This window comes from Macaca thibetana, chromosome 4 (genome assembly GCF_024542745.1).
Source record: "Macaca thibetana thibetana isolate TM-01 chromosome 4, ASM2454274v1, whole genome shotgun sequence".
Taxonomy (NCBI): Eukaryota; Metazoa; Chordata; class Mammalia; order Primates; family Cercopithecidae; genus Macaca; species Macaca thibetana.
This window is the reverse complement of record NC_065581.1, coordinates 8,713,187-8,729,469: the sequence shown is the minus strand read 5'-3', so window position 1 is coordinate 8,729,469 and position 16,283 is coordinate 8,713,187. Positions and strand designations below refer to the sequence as shown.

At 35.4% G+C, this 16,283-nt stretch overlaps 1 protein-coding gene and 1 long non-coding RNA gene across 2 annotated transcripts in view; one reads left to right on the top strand and one right to left on the bottom strand.

The window, feature by feature from the left end:
- Positions 1-16,283, top strand: part of BLOC1S5 (biogenesis of lysosomal organelles complex 1 subunit 5) — a 995,078-nt gene that overhangs the window by 220,624 nt on the left and 758,171 nt on the right. The gene's annotated exons all lie outside the window — the stretch shown is intronic.
- LOC126952670 (uncharacterized) overlaps positions 6,928-16,283 on the bottom strand; it is a 334,793-nt gene continuing 325,437 nt past the window's right edge. Inside the window, exon 6 of the long non-coding RNA XR_007724996.1 lies at positions 6,928-7,696. This is a non-coding gene — a long non-coding RNA (uncharacterized LOC126952670). The remainder of the gene's footprint in view (positions 7,697-16,283) is intronic.

The window sequence follows — 16,283 nt, the reverse complement described above, 5'->3', positions numbered from 1 at the left end:
GTGATGGAAATTGAATATGCTTAAGGAGAGTAGGGGATCTGAAGATGGTTGTGATGTGATTGTCAATGATGTCCTGAAAGGTAAGATTCAGAGCAAAAGAGCCACTAGCTTCAGCTGACTCTGCTAAGAATAGAGGTGTATAGCTGTTGCCCAAAATAAGTACAGTTACATGGGAAGGTGATTTGAGAGTTTACTTTGCCTTGTCTCAAACTTCACATGAGCAGCCATAAACTTGTACTTGGGGGGTAACAAAAGTGTAAAATGAAAGCTTTTAAAAGATCCCTTAAACACTAATGCTAAAGCGTTTTTTTGTTTTGTTTTGTTTTGTTTTTTTATGTAATATCTCTACAACTTAGTTGTCAAAACGTCCTTAGAAACAGTTCATATTAAGGACTTGTAGAGTCTTGAAGTTTATAGGGGTATGTTTGCCTCTAAGTCCAAGTGCAAACATCAAAAACTGTGACAATGAGCTTTCACTAGTATGTTTAATAACTGTAGGAATTTCTGTTTTGAAAGAACACACTAGATTGTATCAAATTATTTACATTTGTTCATAATTCTAGAGTTATTTTATTGCAAAAAAAATCAGAAGGTGAAGGATCATGAAATTCAAATCATATGCTTTTCTTCTTTTATTTAAATTATTGATAAATTGGATATTCACTTTGAGTTGAGCTTAAACTGTAGAACTTCTATATTCTCATCTATAAAATCAGGATTAGAATAAGTCTAGAGCCTCATGAACTATGAGCTTTTACATGATAACCGTGACTATCAATAGACATTGTCCAGGGAATTCTCTCAATAATCCCCAAATATGACAAGAACATGTGTCCTATAACCCTTTCAACTCACAGGTGAGAAAAGTGACCTATACATGCTTTAAGGTACATGATTTAGGTATGAAGAGCTGTGGGGAAAATGAGAGCACCTGTAATATCTTTCAGGGATTGAATATTGCAATTTAATGAAAAAATTATGAATATGTATTTAAATGCAATATACGTATTTTGAAGAGACCAGACCTCACTGTGTTGCCCAGGCTGGTCTTGAACTCCTGGGCTCAAGGGATCCTCCCACTTCAGCCTCCCAAAGTGCTAGGATTACAAGTATGAGTTACCGTGCCCAGCTTTAAATGGAATATTCTTTAAAAAACATATCCGAGGCATGTTTTCTCTGGGCTTTGTGGTCTCTGACTACCTACATAGAATTGAGACATGAAGATCTGGCCATTGACTAATGTACTGAATCATTTTAAATAAATGGATGACATATTAATAGAATTAAACTTTTTGATAAAAATCTTAAATATTTACTTTGTGCATTATATGCAGTATACATATTTTACTATAGTGCACATTATATATATAAAATATATAAGTAATATATAGTAAAAAATTGTATGTTTTATATATAATGTGTACTATAGTAAGAAATATATAATGTGCACTATAGTAATATATAAATATAAAATATATTTATATTAAATATATATAATGTGCACTATAGTAAAACATGTATATTACATGTAACATACAAAAGATTTATTTCCTTTATATTCACAAAAGATTCTGAATATTTTTATCATAAATATTTAACTCCAAATTCCCTGAGAATTTAAAAGTCTAATAGAAATTTTATAGATATAAAATTTTAATAGAAATTTTGTATCTTGAAGAATTTTTATTTTAAATCATGTGAAATACATAAGGAGAAACCGGATTAATTAAAATGGCCCAAAGTAGGACATCTCTTCTGTGATCTGTAAACAAGGCAGAAAAAAGCAGGGAAGAATAAAGACCGTACCAATTGTCAAGATTGGAACGATAGCATGTAACAGAATCAGAAAATGATGTATTTATTTAAAAAACAGACTAAACATATTTAAGCATGACATCATGATGGAACTGACTAAAGCTAGGTCAGTGTCAAACACTGACATAATGGTTCCTGTCACAGGATATTTGACCTTAGAGAACATTTGAGCGCTTACCAAGGATATGAACCCACCTTGAAAGTCCCATGGTGAGATGCGCGTGATTAACACTAGGACTTTGTAATTTAACTGGAAATGGATTTTAATCAGGTGGTAATATTATGGGTCACACTCAAACGCTCTCGTATAAGAAAGTTTAGAAAGATTTAGACTTCTTTTCTCTACAGTAGGTACAGATCATAGATTCTATGTTGGACTAGCATGTCTCTCGGGTGCTTGGTAGACATTGCTGCTCTTCTGATAGATAGAGAAAATGAGGTTACAAAATTGCTCTACTATCACTTACTCTTAGATGGAACAGGTGAAAATCCTTGGGGAAATCATGTTAATGGGCTATAGGCTTTCCAGAGTTTAGCTATAGGCTTGGAAAAAGAGTCAGAATGCAAACTTTATATTTGAGCAACACCCGCATTTCATTTCTTATAATAGCACTGTGGTTTGGTGAGATATTTTCAAATTTGGAAAAGCAGAGCTGTAAAATATGTCTTTTTAAAGAAATGTATTCACTGAAAAGCAATTTATTTTCCTCGAAACATAACACGTTTATGTATATGAGCATCATGAGAAGTTGATATTGGTACTCAATAAAAATTTTATAGACTTTTTGATAAAAGGATGCTTTGAGAGATAAAGTGGCTTCTTGCTGATCAAGACAAATTCTCATCTGGCAAGAGCATGAGAGCATATTTAAATTCTATAAACAATACAATACAGAAAGAATAAAAAGAAATTTGTTGAGCAAGGGAGGTGAAATAAACGAACAAAAATGACGGAAACATGTAAACATTTACAACCTGTTTACAACTTCCTCTTAAAACTGCTTATCAAAGTTCATTCATTACATTAACAGAAAAAGGACAGAGACCATGCTCTCGTCATCTGTCTAACATGAAAATTCATTAGCATATCATTAGTATGTGGCAAAGTTTAAATTTTTAAGCACATAGCTTGGGTGGGCTTTCAGCACACCAGCAACCTGTTCAGAAATTGTGTGAACATTGGTGTATTTAAATTCCTGAACTATTCTTTCCTGAAATATTCTCTACCAGTAAAGCTCATGAACGTAGAACACCCATTCCCACTGACTGTGGAAGACAGTTGGCCTCCTTAAATCCTTCAGTTAAGGACATACAATGAAATGCCTCGTTAAGAACCTTAATTTAAAGCAGCACACAGTTCTGTATGTCAGAGGTAATAATTACCTTCTTTAATGAGCCTGACTTTTCTCTGTGATGAGTAAGACTCCCTCCACTTTGTTGATAGTAACTCTGGATTTATTTCAGGCTTTCTTCAAGTGCTCTTATTTTTTAAAAATAAAAATTTATGTCTGTTTTTCTGGGGTCAAGTTCTGCCTACTCTATACTGAAACCATGTGCTGTTCAAGCACTGCTAAAACCAATTACCCATATATTCCTAGGACATGCAGGAGCCTATAGAAGTCATATCATCCACATCCCAGCTTCTAAGCAGAGCTACAGATAAATTATGTCAGCCTGAAAAGGGCCTACCCTATGATTTTAAATAACTTCCATGTGAACTATAGCTATCCAAAATGTCCCAGCAAATTAAACAATAAAATTGAAAAGCTCTTGAACAAATTGATTTTACAGATATCTATTATAATCTTAAGAATTTAAGATCTATGTTTGCAGGCTGAGGAGGGCTTGAAGAGTTGTGCCCAAGTATATGAGAACTTATGTGGCAACTTGCTTTAATTATAATGCTAGGTATTTCTTGGTTTCCTCCAATATAGTTAGATCTTTCCCCTATATTATCAGCTACCCATAGTATGCTTCCCAAAATTGATCTGCATTTCATATAAAATAATTGAGAAGTGTTTCGGCTTTTAGATGCTGAAGAATTTAAATCACATAACATAGTCCCTTCAATTTACAGACAGGAAACGAAGAAACATTAAATGGTTCCTCTAAGGTCATACAGTATTTGTGTGAAAGAAGCAGAAGTTGAACTTAGCTAGTGTTTGGCATATGAGTCTGAATCTTTCTAGTCTATCTAATTTGTCCTTTGTTTCTGGATAAAGAGAACCAATTATACTTTCTAGTGTTTTGTGAGATATGTACTATTGCATAAAGTTCATTTCATAGAGATGTTTTATAATTTTACAATTTGACACTACTAGCTAGGGTTATTAACTTCTTGTTAATCCTACCCTAGCACCCAGTCAGGCTGAGATTCACAAAGGTTTAGAGTTGGAAAAAAACCTTAGAGATCCAGTATAGAGACATTTTTTGAACTATAAGGCAGTTTCACTAGTAGTCCTCAACTCAGGTACTACAGAAGATCTAAGGCATAGGCTTGCCTGTGTAACATAGTGAGCCAGAGATGGTCCGGATTAGCACTAATGCCACCGATACCCAATACAGTTCTTTTATCACTGTAAAGAAGACGTCTTAGGACAAGAATATTGACACTGTATCAGTTTTTACTTTTCAAGTGAAAATGGAATTGCACAATTGGACCATAATTTGCCTTAAAGTCACCCTAAGACTTTGGCCTCTGTAGTTGGATGCAGGAGCAGCAGAACATGTCAGCATGGATTTGTCTTCTGTTTCTTTGCTGTCATTCCTTATAGTCAACCACTGAAAAGTTTCTACATGAAAAGAGAGTTTGTTCTTTAAGCCCCTTGAACTGGCGCCATCCTTTCTGATCTTTTCTCTGGTTCTTTCATGTAAGTGTTATATCAACTTTTGAAAGAGTGTTGGTCTGTTAATCATTTCTTCTACTACTAGAAAATTAAACAACACTTTTAAATCTCTTGGGTCTACAGTCTTTAGTTATTTTAACATTTAATATAGAAACTAGGACAATTCTACCCCCAAAATATCTTATTTTCAAATCTATTTCCTTCTGTTTCCAAAGTTCAAATAAAATATAGAGAAAAACCTAAATGGAAAGGTTCCTGTTTGTCATGGCTATGGCTAATCTGGCTATGTACTTAGAGCGTATGAACTGTGCCTGTAGGGCAAGGATGCAAAAAGTTAGGATTTCAGAAAGCCCCCAAGACACACAGCCAAATCTGTAATGTTTAGTGAGATCACCTCCAGATGTAACTAACATTAGGAATGTCCAGTTGTGCAATATCTTTTATTAGCAGATAATTTAGGCTTCTGAGCAAATTAACAAAATCAGCAGAATAGTCAGTATCAAGTTGGGCCATCACTGCTGGAATTAAAGAAAGAACTCTTTTGAATTTTAGGAGTTAGCACCTATTCAAAAATAAAGTATAGATTTATCATTTTTATTTTTTCTTATTCAATTGCCAGGCACTGGGAGAACGAATGGGGTGATAGAAAATAATACAGACCTGAATTTGATAGCACCATGTTTGAAACCCAACTTTGCTGTTTCTAGCTATAATACTTTAGGAAACCCCTCTCAACCATATTTGTCCATCTGTAAATTTGGAATCGATACGTAGTCTACAAGATTGCTGTGAAGAACAAAGTAGATAATTGACGTGAAAAGGTCAAATACAATACTTGGCATGTGGGAGAGGCTGTTTCAGGAAGCGTGGTCCAAGATTAACTAAAGAAAAAGTGGTGATATGTATAATATTAACAATTGAAATATATGTGGTAACCTCTGTTTTTCTGACAACGGGATGTTCATAACTCTAAAGAAAAAGTATCAACCTCAGAATTTGGTTTCTTATTCACAAGGATTTTGAAGGCAGCAGAGCCAAGATATATAAACTCCAGAGATTTTTGTTTGGTTATTTAAACTTGTTTATCTGAGACTATCTGACTGAACTGTCACAATTTTAGATTGTATATTAAACATGAAGAAATTTAAAATAGATATACTAAAATTCCATTCCAGTCTCTAAGTTGGAATCATTCAACACCATCAAGTGCTTGGAACATTCATTGCAACACTTGGCCCCAGCTCAGCAGGGCCTGGACTCACAATCACCCTAAGCTTTATGAATTAGAGCCAAATAAGTCATTAAAGAATCCCAAACACTCAGGCTTGGCTAACAAATGGTGGTTATCAGTGTACAAATGTGACTCCATATATCTCTAACATCTATATTACTTCAGTGAAATAGCAACAATCACATCAATAAAAAACACAATCTAGAAATATCTCAATATTTATTAAAACAACACCAACAACAATAAATTTTGTAAGACTTTAGCCATAGCACTTGACATATGATAGAGGTCATGCTCATAAGTACTTTAGAAACTGTTAATCCATTTTAGCAACCAGTCACAGAAAAACCAGTAAGATTCATTAACCATTAAAGCTTCAGCAACTAATTTTACTACCACCATTTTCAGAAAGAGCAGGCTAGATAGAATCAGCATAACTAATTTCCTAAATTAATTCACATATTCAATGCAACAGAATTTTTTCCTAGAGCTTGACAACCTTATCTTTATGTTTATATGAAAGAGCTAAAAGGCTACAAATGATCAATTCTATTTTGAAGGTAAAAAGGGTAAGGGATTCATCCTATCAGATACACAATGTTTTAGAAGGACGAGGAGGAGGAGGAAGAGGAGGTAAAAGAGGAAAAACTCATGTAACTATGACAATGTGTATTACGGCATGGCTAGGGAAACAGAGCAGAGAAACAGAACAAAGTGTCCAGGGATATTTATACAGAAAATATGATTTCGTATTCAGAATTTAAAAAACTTACAAATCTATGGACCAAACCCAGTGCAAACATTTCAAACTCTCTAGTTATAAATGAAATGAATATTTAAAACACAATGATCTAACTCTTCCCACTCATCGACTGACCAATATTAAAAGTTGCTTAAAAGTGTTAGGACATAGAGAAAGAGAATAAATTGTCAATATATAGTAAAGCTGAAGATGTGTATAACCTACAGCCAAGAATGCCACACTTGGAAAAACCTTGTACATGTGAATATAAGAAAACGTACATAAGAATATTCATTGTTGCCAGGCGCGGTGGCTCATGCCTGTAAGCCCAGCACTTTGGGGGCCAAGGCGGGCGGATCACGACATCAGGAGATCGAGACCATCCTGGCTAACATGGTGAAACCCTGTCTCTACTAAAACTTCAAAAAATTAGCTGGGCGTGGTGGTGGGCACCTGTAGTCCCAGCTACTCGGGAGGCTGAGGCAAGAGAATGGCGTGAACCCAGGAGGCGGAGCTTGCAGTGAGCTAAAAAAAAAAAAAAAAAAAAAAAAAAAAAAAAAGAATATTCATTGCATAATTGGCTGTGATTAGGGAACAGGCTTAGGAACAAGATGACCTGAACGTCAGTCCTGGTACCAATCCTTATTAACTCTGTGAATTCAGGCAAGTTACCAACCTCTCTGTGCTGTAGTTTCCTCATGAATGAAACAACCTCAATAGCTATTGTGAGGATTAAGTGAGTTCATACAAATGGAGCATTAAAAATAGTCTCTAAATTTAATGTTTACTATTGTTTAATTATATTTATTTAACATATACTTGTTGTTATTCCAAGTTTACTAGTCTACCACAATAGGAAATGATTCTACTTACAAATCAGAACTTCATTCTTCCAAGCTACACTAGGTCACATGGAAATCACTGCTCTTCAAGCCTTCAAACTTCATTTCAGCTGCAGAAAAATTTCCTCAACAAAAGCTTAAGCAGAAGCAGGTAATGGGGTCCAGGATAAACCGGATCTTTTAGAAGTCAGCATGACGTGGTTAATCTCCATCATGGCACCTAGATTTTAAGGGTTAATAGAAATAAGTAAAATTAAAGAAAACCAGATGCACCAAATTCTAAACCTAAGAACTGGGGCGACCAGGGAATGATGCTCACATTTTTGAAAGGAAGCCCTCTAATTCCAATGAAGTGTAGTTACCCCACTTTAATTCAAATTACGGTTTGGTTTATAACATATGCACGCACATATACAGGTTGCTGAAATTTTTAAGAAAATGTGCAATGTAATGAAGTGATTTTTGTGCTTGAAATCTTTATTTTATAATCACAAAAGGTATAGGAAAATTAAAAATATTTAAAAAATAGACTTACAAAGAGTCAAAAAATAAAAAATTATCTTAACCTCTTTCCTTCACTCTAATGATTTCCTTCCCTGACATTTTATACACATGCGCGCGTGCACACACACACACACACACACACACACACTCCACAGGGTATTTTAAAAGCACATGAGATTGCAATATTCATTACATATGCATAAGACCAATTTTAGTTTCATTCTTTCTTATCTATGTATATATCCAATTATCCCAATATCATTTATTAAATGACTTCCCACTGACTTAAAATGCTATTTTTATTACAGTCGTAGTTTTTTTTCCCTGGAATCTAGTCTGTTCTATTGATCTATTATTCTATGCTAGTGCCAAAAACCACATAATTTGATTTACTATAGTTTTATATTACATTTTGATATCTGTAGAAAAAGTTCTCCTTCACTCCTCCTTTAAAATTTTTCTTGCGCATTACTATAGTTTCTTTCCCTCGCCTCATCTTTATAATTGACTTACAAAGTTCCATAAAGTATATTTTGGATATTTAGATTGACACTTCTTTAAATTTATAGATTTATTTGCAAAAATGGGGTATTTTCAATATCCCAAGATATGCTGTAAGAAGAAAAAAGTGGATTACAAAAAATATATACCTTTCTTGAATATTGAATGTCAGAGAAAGGTAATTTTCTAAAGACAGATAAGTGAGGGTGCTCATTTTTATTGTGAAATAGGAAGGAAAGGATAAAGGGAAAAATAAAGGCACAAACAATATGATGCATTATAGTTTAACTGATTCGATTTTGAGGCATGTCTCTTTTACCCTGTCTGGACCCAAATTTTCTCATCTGTTAAAGAGGAAACTTGGACAGGATGAGGTCTAAGACCATTTCCAGCTCTATAGTCTTAGACATTCTTATTTTAGACAGGACAAAAGCATGGGGCAAAACACATGCAGCTAAACACCTGTCCAGACACACTTTGTGCGTGGCAATGCTTGCACCATATTCTGGGAAGAAAACAGATTTGTTGCCCTGGCTACATTTGTGGACCGGTCGGCCAAACTGAAGTGAGGCATCTAATTGCTCACTTGAGAATGTTGAGGCTCAGAGGAATTAAGTAAATTTTCCAAGATCACACAGGTAACAAGTGGCAGAATGTCACTTCAATACGAGATGTGTGATTCCAAGGTTGATTTTCTTTCCACTGTGTAATACAATTCTGAGTGCTTGGTGAGGCAACAATAAAATGAATGGGTAGGTGGAAGTCTACAAATTAAGAGATTAAGGGTATCATATTTCAACTATGTATCTCCTGACTTCAAAGTAGAAAAATAAGCATTTGCTGAGAAAAAAAACAGACCTTATTTAGAATTGACCTTTTAAAAATCACCATCAAAACTAGATGTCAGAAGAATTACTTTTAAAAAGCAGACTGACTTAAACTGACTTCAGGTCTCTAAGCATGAAGACAACAGGAGAAATCATTTTGTACTCCATTATACCAAATAATACAACCAATAAAATGAGTGTTATCAATATCTTCTACTCTAGCATCTACTGTACTCTCTAGCCTATTTATAATAGCACCATGAATAGTACCTTTTGAAGAATTATTTCTGCAGAATCAATATGTAAAAGAACTATATTAAAAGTAAGAGTTTATATTTACTGTATACACAGCATATGCCACATGTTGCTTAAGTTTTTTACAGATTGCATAGATAAAGCAGTTTGCACTCTGCCTTTCACCTAGACGGCAGTGTGTGTATTTAAATGCAGGCAACTCAGCCTGCAAACCTGAGATCACTGTACTCTCACCAGGTAAATACAATGAACTTCTGGGGAAGAAAGGAGAAGAAGAGGAAGAAGAAGAAGAAGAAGAAGAGGAAGAGTAAGAGGAAGGGGAGGAGGAAGGGGGAGGGGGAAGGGGAGGGGAAAGGGGAAGAGGAAAGGGAAGGGAAGAGGAGGGGGACAGAAGACAATGACAATAGTGGCAGGAGAGGGAGGAGGAGGAAGAGGAGGAGGAGGAGAATAGGTCAAGTTATAGTGCATAGTAGGTACTGAATACTCTTCTAAGCTCCTTCTAACAACCCTTTGAAGTCCAGTCAGTGCCTAATTCCTTAGAAGCTGTGTGATGTTGGGAGAAGTAACTAACATAACTGAGTCTGACATTAGAAACAACAATAGTAATACATAACACAGAGTTTCTGTAAGGTTTAAATGAGTGAATTCATTTGAAAGTATGCAGCACGTAACTGCTCAATACAAGCTTCTGGTTTTTGCCTTTCTGTACAATATTTTCCATGTGATTTCAGAAAGTTTCATTGTCCCCATGTGAAAGAGTAACTTCATGGATCTGAATATTTAAGAGCACCAGAGTTTTCAAATCTATAACTCAATCTAAAAAATCTAAGTTGTTCAACTTGCTGCAACCTCCTTCTTAATAGTTTAATAGTTCCTTCTCTCCAACACACTAGGCTAAAAAATATGAGTATCTGTACACCCCACCTCTAAAGTCCCTTTCCAAACAGAAAAACACTTACAAATCTGAAATCAAAGTGATTTTGTGAGAAAAATGAGGATTTTATTACAGTTTACACTTATATCATCATTCACTGATGTTAGTTAGGCTCATGCTAGACCAATAGTTGCAGAATTTTAGGGTTGGAAGAAATCTGACTTAGCCGTACAATAGCTGCATATTACAGATAAGAAAAGTAAATTTCAGAGAGGGTAAGTGGGTTGTTTAACATCACTGAATAGCTTGGGAGGCTTGCCAAGGGTCACAGCCCAGTCCTGTGTCCTGTAAGCATTGAATATGTTGACAAATTTAGTTACTTGGGCATGAAGTGCATGTCATCACACCATGCCCTCTCTGAGCACTGTTGGTACCAACTGAACAATTATTAGACAGTTGTCATTACCAAGAATAGGTGGTCTTTGGCCTAGAGTTGTACTCAAACATCGTTGTTTGTTTGTTTGTTTGTTTGTTGAGACAGAGTCTCACTGGGTCACCCAGGCTGGAGTGCGGTGGCGCCATCTGGGCTCACTGCAAACTCTGCCTCCTGGGTTTAACCAATTCTCGTGCCTCAGCCTCCCTGGTAACTGAGACTACAGGCGCACACCACCATGCCTGGCTAACTTTTATATTTTTAGTAGAGACAGGGTTTCACCATGTTGACCAGGCTGGTCTCAAACTCCTGACCTCAGGTGATCCACTCACATTGGACTTCCAAAGTGCTGGGATTACAGGGATGAGCCACTGTACCCAGCCTCAAATATTGTTTTGTAAAGTGACAGGCTATCAGATGTGGAGTAAATATCATGTCACGTGTTCCCCTGTGCTGTCAAAAGGAGTTGAGAAGAGCAAAGTCTTTTTATCTCTGCCAAAAAGGAGAAGAGACTGATTAAGAGACAATAATCCTAGACACGCCCAGCAAGATATTTTTTAAAAATTATCTATACTTCCACCCACCCCATGATTTTGGAAAATGTGTGAACCAAAGTACATAAGTGAATATATCCTTATATCCATTTGGTAGTTCTAAGATCCACCAATAATGAGAATGCCTCACATCTCCCATTTCAACTTCTCACTTAAAAGTTTTAAGTCTTCAGATGTTTGGGTAACCCAAAGTCTTAAGAAGTTTGGGAAGCCCAATTTGGGGTCTCTGCTCCTATGAATACCTTATGTTAAAAGTGGGATCTGATGTTCAAAGATATTTTACCACATTTTGTACATAAAAATGTTCAGGCAAACCCAAATACACTACAACACCACGCTAAGATGAATTTAATATCTTTTTATGTTCTTAACTAAGTTTTTAGGAAAATGTGATTGTTTCTCACCAACTGTAAGATGTAGCATTAGTGAGAAAGACTGAGGCTGAAAATTCAGTTGGCAAACTTTCACAAAATTTGGAAGTGTGACGCAGAGCTATTTTAGCGCAGGAGGTCTTTCAGATGCAGGAAGTATCTGGATTGATCGATTTCAGAGAGAAAGAAAAATCAACAATCCATGTGTGCCTACGGTAGTAAGCATGTCATCCACAGTTTCATTTAGTACAGACTGAAGGTCTCAAAGTAGATATTAATGACCTGATACAATGAGAGACCTTAAGAAGCATATCCAAGGAACAGAAAACTGTGTTTCATATGCTATCCTTTATATTTTGTATGTTGAAATGAAAGCATAAACCAATATTTTCTTACATTGAAAATGACAAGACAAACCAGAATTCCTTTAAAAAGGACATCGAAAGATGAAAGGTAGTGGCAACAGGCATAGAAAGGTACAGGGGTAGAAGCTAGACTTCTCTGAATATACCTTGCTTTGTAGAATTTATTTTGGAACCATGTACATAGGTAAATAGTTCACATAATCATAAACCAAAATTAAATGTTAAAAAATAACTTGTAATATCCAAAGCCAAATAAAATAAGTTAATTTAAATATGTGTCAAATTGACACCATTAGAAAAAGGGAGATTTTTTTCAAGTGACTTTAAAACATAGTGTATGATTATACATCCCTAGTGAGAGAGACCCCGTGGACAAATATAACCATGAAAAAAAATCCGGTTTTGCTAAGTATAGTATCAGTGGTAGTATTGGTATTGCTATTCTGAGACTGTTATGCATGGATTATGTAATACATCAATTAACTATGTTGGCATTATTGAGAACTGGAATTTTCATTTTGACTTCCAGATATAATATTAAATGAGGGCAGGCAAAAATTCTGAAGTCCTGAGTTTGATTAGGAAAGATCAGTATAAACTTATTATGCATTTTACCTTCGAATTGTTTACCTGGCACAATGTACTGAAAATGCCTAGAAACTATTACCCAGCAACAAGCACCATTAGTGCCCAACACTGTTTTGCACTAAAAGAATTCAGTTTTCTTCTGAGAAATGACTGATGCCAAGCCTAGAGCAAGAAATGTGCAAAGTGAGCCTGAAATATTTTGTACATTAAAGAGAAAGAAAGCTACCAAAGACTTTTAAGGGTGTGTCAAGAAGACCCAGGAGCTAACTTGGACAGACTCCTATATAGAGACTCTGAGGCATTGATAGGATAATAATTAAATCTGACTGCAATTGGCTTAAGGTGTTGCAAAAGGCATCAGATATATTTAAATAAATAAATGTGTTCTTAACAATAAAAATAAAACTAGTTGGATATCTCTGGAGGATGATGATATGGAACCAACCAATTATTTTGAAAACTATTAAATAAAGAGAAAGACTCAAGCATTGATCCCGCCTTCCTGTTCATACATATTTTTAGTATTCCAATTAATATAAGAATAAATTTCCATGTTAAACATGTAAATCAAATACAATAAGATTTTACATATGAACTAAAATTTGCATTTACCAAACAAAGCTATTACACCTTTCGATTCATATTTTGTTTCAATCTTTTAACATTTAAGAACAAATAACTTCAAGTGATTTCACAAAATGACAGAATTGATGGAATTAAAGTAACTTGTGTTCTGTGTATTCCTCTTTACAATGACTCTGATATCATTATTGATTTAGAATTAAGCACAGGACGATGTAGCACCAGACAGGTTGGAGACACAGACTATATCCAGCACAAGCTCTAATGAATCCAAAGTTTTGCGAACTTATTCTCAAAATTAAAACATTTAGCCCAATTCTCGTGTGTGAGGCCAACTGTATAACTGAACTTCTCTGAATTTACTTCTATGTAGAATAGCATGTTTATTAAAGAATAAGTAATAAAAATGTGTGAAATTGAAGCCAAGATACATATTATTAAAACTCAGCAGTAACCAAGCAATTATTTAGAACTTAGTCCAATAGAAGATTTTTTTTTCAGAGACATCATTTAGAGTTGGCAACCTTAGTAATAATAAAAAGTATACCAACTTTCAGTTAGTTTCAATATTGTTTTAAAATTCTCTTTAGGATTCAGATTAGGCAAAGCACCCTTATTGCCTGCACCCAGAACAGGCCACTCTCACTGGCTCTACCCACAGTTGTTGCCACTGGATCTGGGCAACTCACTCCAATATCACAAGAGAAATAACCAGACATTATTCACCTACTAACTGAAATATGAGACCCTCTCTAAAAATAGTTCTTGCTAAAAACAGCAAATATAATCCAGCCTCTAGATTCAGCTATAAAAGCACAGGAAGTACAGAGTTCACAGAATACAACGAGCAAAATCCAGACTGTAGGGAACCCACACAATAAATGACACAGATTTTTGACAAATAAATTGCAGAAGGAGAGAGGAGACTTAAGAGATACATCAACTGATGGCAAAGGATGGTCTTATTTGAATCTTGATTCAACACTCTTAACAAATTATCTGAGACAATTGAGAAGATATAAACACTGACTAGATATTTGATGGTATTAAAGTATCATTGTTAATTTTTACATGTGATAATGATGTTACTTTTTTTTAAATTTTAGACAGAGTCTAGTTCTGTCGCTCAGGCTGGAGTGCAGTGGTACGATTTCAGCTCACTGCAACCTCCATCTCCTGGGCTCAAACCATCCTCCCACCTCAGCCTCCAAGTAGCTGGGACCACAGGCGCACACCACCATGCCTAGCTAATTTTTGGATTTTTAGTAGAGACAGAGTTTCACCATATTAGCCAGGCTCATCTCGAACTCCTGACCTCAAGTGATCTCCCTGCCACAAATTCTCAAAATGCTGGGATTACAGGCGTGGGCCAACACACCAGGCCCCGACATTACTCTTATGTTTAATAAAATAGCTCTTATATTTTAGTGATAAATACTAGAGAATGATATAATATCTGATATTTGTTTCAAAATTATCTGACAGAATGGCAGTAAGTGGAAGTATTGATGAAACAAGATTGACTATGAGTTAGAAACTGTTGAAGTTGAGTGTTGTATAAATGGGACCTTATCATTTCACAGCCTCTATTTCGTACATACTATATATGAAATTTTCTATAAGAAAATGTGAAAAAAATATTTCCAAAGATCACTGAGCTGATTGGGAGATTTGAATGGTATGCAACTTGATTTCCTTTTATGGCAAGCAGAAGAAAAGTTACAAAAAGGAGTAAAAGTACTTGTTTCAGGAAGAGCTGAGTTAGCGGGAAAAGACAGGGCAATTAGTCTCACTCTTTACACCTGAGAAGGAACACTTCTTTGAAATGGGAGACGTGGAAAGAAAAATATGTGAAGATATCTGAAGATATCGACACATGTATGTTCTACAGAAAGGACGGAATGTGGGGATCTTGAAGGCCTTGAGCAATTAACTTAACAACTTTGCTTCTGAAAAAAAATTAGAGGGCCTGAGCAGATGGCCTCCAAGTCTCTTCCTCCACTTACTTCTACCATATTCTCTCATGTCAATGACAGAGAACAGAACCAGTACGTTTTCAATTTCAGACTTGCTGTTAATAATGAATTTGAAGGCCAGTAATTACTTTCATTGTTAACTTTTTTTCTCTATTTCTCACAATATGTGGTAAAATATAGTCTGAGAATCAGTTTTTCACAATTAGAGGTTCCATAGTTGACTTGTTAATGATTCTTGTGTGCTATTAAAGACTTGAAGTCACTACTTTACTTGGATAGTTGATAAAACCAGGCTTCATATCATTGTCAACTCATGAAACAGAAGGTCATTCTTGCAATAAATTCTAGTAAATTCTGATGGATTTTTCTTATGAGTAGTAGAAGGTGGTAAGGTTGGTTGTGTGGCAGGGATTTCAACCCTCAAATGTGGTCCTTTAACTGTAAAAATTTAAGAACAGATGAAATATAGCTCTCATGTGGTAATATCTAGGGTGCCTGAGGCAAAGCTCACTGAGAAGATGGCCTGGCCGACTTGAGAATTCTGAATTCATTGCTTTCCATCTACAACAGCTGTGGGAAGCACAGGAAAGGCAACACCATTTCTGCTCAGCCAAAAATGTGTTTTGTAGCACTTCACCCCAGGATCATGGAGCGGAGTACTTATAGAGACTGACACTTCGATCATACAAACATTGACACATCACATTGCATCACATCTCCTGAATCAAATTGACGAAGGAAATCAGAAAAGGGTGGCTACATTCAATAATCTGAATTCTTCGGAGACAGCTCAGTACTCTGCAAGTCAAAAGAAGAATAAATTATTACAGAAGACTCTCCCGTGCAGCTGCTTCATATTAAACACTGTCAAATAACTCCCAACTTTCTTTGATCTGAATGAATTCTCTATATTACTTTGGTGACCTTTAGCACATCTCTTTTTGACTTCCATTCTTTCCTCTTTTATTCTATTTCTG